The sequence below is a fragment of the Pelmatolapia mariae genome, linkage group LG15, assembly GCF_036321145.2.
Source record: "Pelmatolapia mariae isolate MD_Pm_ZW linkage group LG15, Pm_UMD_F_2, whole genome shotgun sequence".
NCBI classification, from domain to species: domain Eukaryota; kingdom Metazoa; phylum Chordata; class Actinopteri; order Cichliformes; family Cichlidae; genus Pelmatolapia; species Pelmatolapia mariae.
Genome location: NC_086240.1, coordinates 28,520,179 through 28,526,178, shown reverse-complemented (window position 1 = coordinate 28,526,178; position 6,000 = coordinate 28,520,179).

Sequence of the window (6,000 nt, the reverse complement as noted above, 5' to 3'; positions counted from 1 at the left end):
AAGAATGGACCCACTATTGTGGCACCCCATATACCACACCAAACCATCACTTTTGTTGTTCCAACAGTCTTGGAGGGATCCATCCAATGTGGGCTAGTGTCAGACCAATAGCGGTGGTTTTGTTTGTTAACTTCACCATTCACATAAAAGTTTGCCTCATCACTGAACAAAATCTTCTGCGTGAACTGAGGGTCCTGTTCCAATTTTATGTTTTGCCCATTCTGCAAATTCTGTGCGCTGGGTCATGGGTCTGTGCAGATGGGTCTGGGTCATCCTCGTTGAGATGCTGCAGTAGCTGGAGTTTGTAAGGGTGCCATTTGTGAGTAGCTAATATCTGCCGAAGGGATGTTCGACTAATGCCACTCTCCAGTGACATGCGGCGAGTGCTACGCTGTGGGCTCTTGCTGAATGAAGCTAGGACAGCCACTGATGTTTCTTCATTAGTGACAGTTTTCTTGCGTCCACATTTTGGCAAATCCAACAATGAACCAGTTTCACGAAACTTAGCAAGCAGTTTGCTAACTGTAGCATGGGAGATGGGTGGTCTCGTAGGGTGTCTTGCATTGAAATCTGCTGCAATGACCCGGTTACTGCGTTCACCAGATATCAACACAATTTCGATCCGCTCCTCACGTGTTAACCTCTTCGACAGGTCAATGGCTGTGAACAAAGAGAAACTTGTAAATAACTCATGAAAGAATAAAGTTACATTGAAACCAAGCACACCATTGTTTTTCTTGTGACATTACCAATAAGTTTGATGTGTCACATGGCCCTCTTCCTATTGAAAAAACAAAAGTTGTATCCAAGATGGCTGACTTCTAAATGGTCACCATGGTCACCACCCATCTTGAGGAGTTTGCCCCCTCACATATACTAATGTGCCGCAAACAGGACTTTAATATCACCAACCATTCCCATTTTATTACGGTGTATCCATATAAATGGCCCACCCTATAGAATAAAATAGAATAGAATAGCCACTTTATTTTCATTCAGAATGCTCACCAGTGTACATCAGAAGGAAATTTTGGTGCGTTTACTCGCCATCTCGTCATATTTACCTGTAAGAGTCTATACTAATTATTATTAGTAAAGAATGTTAGGAGGTAGATATGCTGCACAGCAATAATAGCAGCAGAAGAAAACCAGTGCACCATTCAAGGCGTGAAACTGCACTGCTCCAACATTTATAAAAAGAACAGGCAGCACCATGGCGTCATGGTTAGCACTGTTGCCTCACACCAACAAGGCCCAGAATTCAAATCCACCACCTAACTTGGGCCTTTCTGTGTGGGGTTTACATTTTCCCTCTACGCCCCTGCTTATAAGCAGAGGATGGATGGATGCAGGGAAGCTTTTTCATATTTCAGCAGATGATGACCGCACTGAGCTCACATTCCAGCTGCATGGCTCCATAACTCACCTGAGTACAGTCCCATCCATCACCCACTTTAACATCTGGAGCTTCATGACACCAAATGAACTTCAAAAGATTTTGTGCTTTAAAGCTGAAGCAGCCAGTCTCCTTGGTTCCCAAATAACTGACGAGTATGATTATTCAAAATGATGTTTTCACAAAGCGATCTCAGTTTTGACACCCGATCAGTTCTTTGGCCGTTTTAATAAAAAATGTGGGCTTTAAACAATGCGGTAAACACTGCACTCTGGAGTTACAGCTTTTTCTGAAATGTGTTGTACAAATGTGTGACAAAGGATGCTGCCACTGCCCTTAATCATACATGGTGGTTTCATGTATAGGTTCATGCACGTCAAACATGACATGAGTAAACTAATACCAAATTGTCACAGAGAGGCAGACCCTCAAAGAGTTTCCTGCTACCAGGAGTCAAATCGTGGCCATTGTGTGCCGCGCCTTAACCTTCAGGGCCTTTTTTTATGTTTTATTCACAGCCAGGTCATAAAAGATGAGGCTGAATCAGAGGAAGTCAGCAGCACTAACTCTGAAAGGTAAAATTTGAATTTCCTGTGAAAGTAAACTGCTCATGTTGCTGTCGGTCATTTTTCCAGAATTTTACATTCAAGTCTCAAGTACCTGTGAGACGTACTGAAACACATGACACTCGCAGCCTTCTTAGGTCATCAGAAGGACATCACTCTGATAAAAACTGGAACAGATGATGTTTGTTTTCCCACACAACGTTGTGAGTTTTTCAGTTTTAGATGTATTCAAAAGTCTGAGGTGTCACTGAACACTTTTAAGCTGATAGATTAAAGACACAGTTGCCCAAACAGCTAATTCATTGTTTTATGTCTGAAAACACATTTGACCAGAAGGTTTGCTGTAAGCAACAATGCTTACAGCAACAATATATTTCCAAGTCAAAATTTATGACCTTTGTTGTTGAATAACAAAGTTTTAATGTTATTTTTATATCCGGTAGAGAATCAGAAGTAACTTTGACCTTTTCTGAGACTTTTTCACAGATGATGTGTCAATTTGGTCTTCATATGATTCATGCAATTGGGTTTATGACAGTAAAGTCACAGCCATTAGTTACAGTGCATTTCATCCATGTGGGGATATCTGCTGTTGTTATTGTTGCCCTAAAGAAATAAAAATGAACCAAAGAAGACATTTTTCTGTCTCTGCTTTCTGTTCATCGAATGATGTTTGAGGCGCTCTGCAGTCCTGAGCCTTCATTGAGTTTATTTCCTTCTGTTTGTTTGTTTTAAAAGTTTGATTCTTTTAATTAAAAAAAAAAGAAAAAAACAATCAGGATCATTTATGAGGAGAATGTAAAAGGCCTGAAAGAGGTCACGGAAAGGACTGGTGTGATAGAGGAGGATGTTAGGAACTGGGTGATGGAGGCAGATGTTCTGCTGTGGAGACCTCTAAAGGCCAAAGAAGAGGACCTGCCTTTTGTATACGCCACATAAGAAACAGAAGACATTGGCACACAATATGCAGATGCTGTCACTCTCTTTGCATCTTACGCAGGTTTTGGACACTAATTTGGGAACCTGTGTATTGGTCATGTTCAGAAATTTGAAGGCTTGATGAATAAAAGACAAGTTCGACTGGTTTCAAAATTAAATCAGTTCGAACATACCTGGTTCCGATAAACAGTTTTACAGTGGTTGCTATGCAACATGGGATGTAATTACCTTATATTATATGTGATCATATCAAAACCTGTCTGAATGCTCCCTGAGGTCAGCATGCTCCTATCCACACCTTCAGCTTCACCTGCCTCAGTTAACTGGTCAAACCACGCCCCCTACTGGCATCTGTAGTATCCCGCACCTTCCTGAGCACAGCTTGTTACCCTGTAAGTCATCAGTAATGACCCCACCCCTACTCCAGCTCCCTAACCCTGTGTTAAAAGCTAAATTAGTTTTCTGGAAAAACAAATAGTTCCTGATGTGTTTCAGTTAGGATGATCATTTCATTATCCTCTGCCTGTTATATGTCAGGAATTGACAAATTCTAATTGCAGAGGCTGATCAACATCAACCTTGCAGGGTTAAAAAATAGAGAGCGCTCTCCTCTGAGTCAGCTTCATCATAGCTTAATGAAGAACCTTACTTTATAAGATCAGAGAACATGAGATCTTTGAGGAGCTCCGTGGACAATAAAGAAGGAATTCACCTCCTGTACTGCCATGAACTTTCATCCATCTTGGATGAAGGATCTACTGGTGGCTCTTCTTTGCTGAAACTTTTACATTATTTGTCTGTTTTGTCTGCCAATAAAAAATATAATTTTTATTTTTATAGAATTTTTCATGCATAAGTTCAACAAATAATAAACATTTAGGGTGTTTAGTTCACATATAATTAGATGTAGATATATTTAGACTCCTAGTTCATTGTCTAATCTGTCATTTTGGGTATACTTGTAAAAATTATGCTGCAGAGCAGTGGTCGTCATCATCAAATAACGTTGGGTTACTTAACGTAATCCCTGGTTCTTTGATAACAAAGTGACGTGTTTCACTATGGGAATCGCCTCAGCGTGACCAACTACAGAAGCTCCAATGACACCACGTCTGTCTATGACAGACCTGTCGAGCCATGCTCAGAGCTCCGCCCCCTCATTCTAACACGGCTGTGTTCTGCAAAGGCCCCGTGAGTGTTAGGGCGAACGCCGTCAGACACAAGATGGACCCAAAGGTCAGATTCAACCAGAACACAGGTTCTGATGATGCGTGAGACGAGTTTATTTACACACGTGAGCTCTAGATACAGTGTTGGGGGAGGTGATACAAGCTACTGTATATACATGTGACAGTGAAAACAGGTGGATAACTATAACACAGGTGCACGGGCAGGGAATATATACAGGAGACTAGACACTGTGACATTTTTAACTGTGGGAATGATTTAACTATGACGAGGGCTAAGGATGCTGTGACTCTGAAAACTTGAGGCAGAAAATACATGGAGTAAGCACATTCACTATGACGTTCACTATGACGACTTCACTTTTCCACAGCAATAAAAAAGACCGTGGCCTTTTGACACTGGGTCAGATTGTGGCTCATCTGGCATCTCATCTTACGTGGTTCACAACGAGCACTGCTTCTGTGTTTGTTATTAATTATTGCTCTCAAACTTCTTTTTAAGCCAAACACTTTTTAGAGAACAGTGACTAAGAGTATAGCGAATCTTTGTAATCAAAGTTAAAACTCAGTATTACGCAAACACAGAAACCCTAGCTTGAATGCTAAGCGATCTAACCTACCAATTTAAATGTCTAGTTATGTACTAGCAAGAGAATTTGCCACGGTAGGCCAGACTCAGTTAGTTTAGTCTGTTTAGAGCCTGTAAAGAGAGCCAATAAAATCAATCAATCAATAAAGCTCACTCTTCTCATCTAAGTCAGCGCCTGCATCTTTTGGTCCTTATCTCACTCCACACGGCTTGCCTCGATAGCCGTGACAGTACGTTACCTGTCAATGAACAGTAGCCTGTATTCAGTTTGAATATTGCTGAAAATTAATATGGCTCAGTTCATTTTTATAGGGTTGTAAATCATGTTTTACTTACTTAACTTTAGGTGAGAACACAAAGACTGAGAGAGGAGGGCAGAAAGAGGAGGAGCAGGCTGAAGACAGAAACAGGTGAAATGATAAAGCCAAGGAAACTTCAGTTTGATCACATTCACCAATGATGATTCTGGCATCAACATGCATTCCTAACCTGCTCTGATAATAATCATAGTCACGTTCTGTTTTTGCCAATTTCTGGTTGAAGTCCGCGTGTTTTTGACTGTCAGAGCAATGGCACAAGGAGAAGGGAGCGATTTTAAAGAGTAAGAAGAGGTAAAATCACAGTTTCATGGATGCTCTGTGGGTGCTCCAATAAAAAACATGTTCATTGATATGAATGGTAATATTTTAATCAAGCTTGAGCAGGACTGCTGCATCCACACTAGTGATGTTCGATTCGTGAACGAATCGTTCAATACTCGAGAATCACTTTACTGACTCGTGAATCATGATTCACAAGCGCAACTGACTCACTGACTCATCCCTGTTGCTGTTAGCAAACTAATTCCATTAGTAGAAATATATCTAGCTTATAATTAAAATTGTGGCGAAAAAAACAACAGCCAGTTTATTAACAAAAACATTCCTGCTCTGAACTGGAAGAAAAAACCCTGAGTAGAAGCTCACATCAAGACAATAGCTCCTCGGTTCACAGTAGCATCGCTCAGCTAGCATGCTAACAGCACATTTGAGGTACTCACCCCCTCCCTTGCTGTGCTGAATCATAGCATAAGCGAATCACTCAGGACTCACTAACCCCCTTCCTCCTGGCTCACAGCTCAAACGAGTTGAACGAATCACTGAATCACTCACCCCCTCCCTTGCTGTGCTGAATCATAGCATAAGGCGAATCACTCACCCCCTCCCTCCTGGCTCACAGCTCAAACGAGTTGAACGAATCACTGAATCACTCAGCCCCTCCCTCCTGGCTCACAGCTGCTTCTTCTTCTTCTTCTTGGTTGGCAACCAATGTTAAGGCACTTTA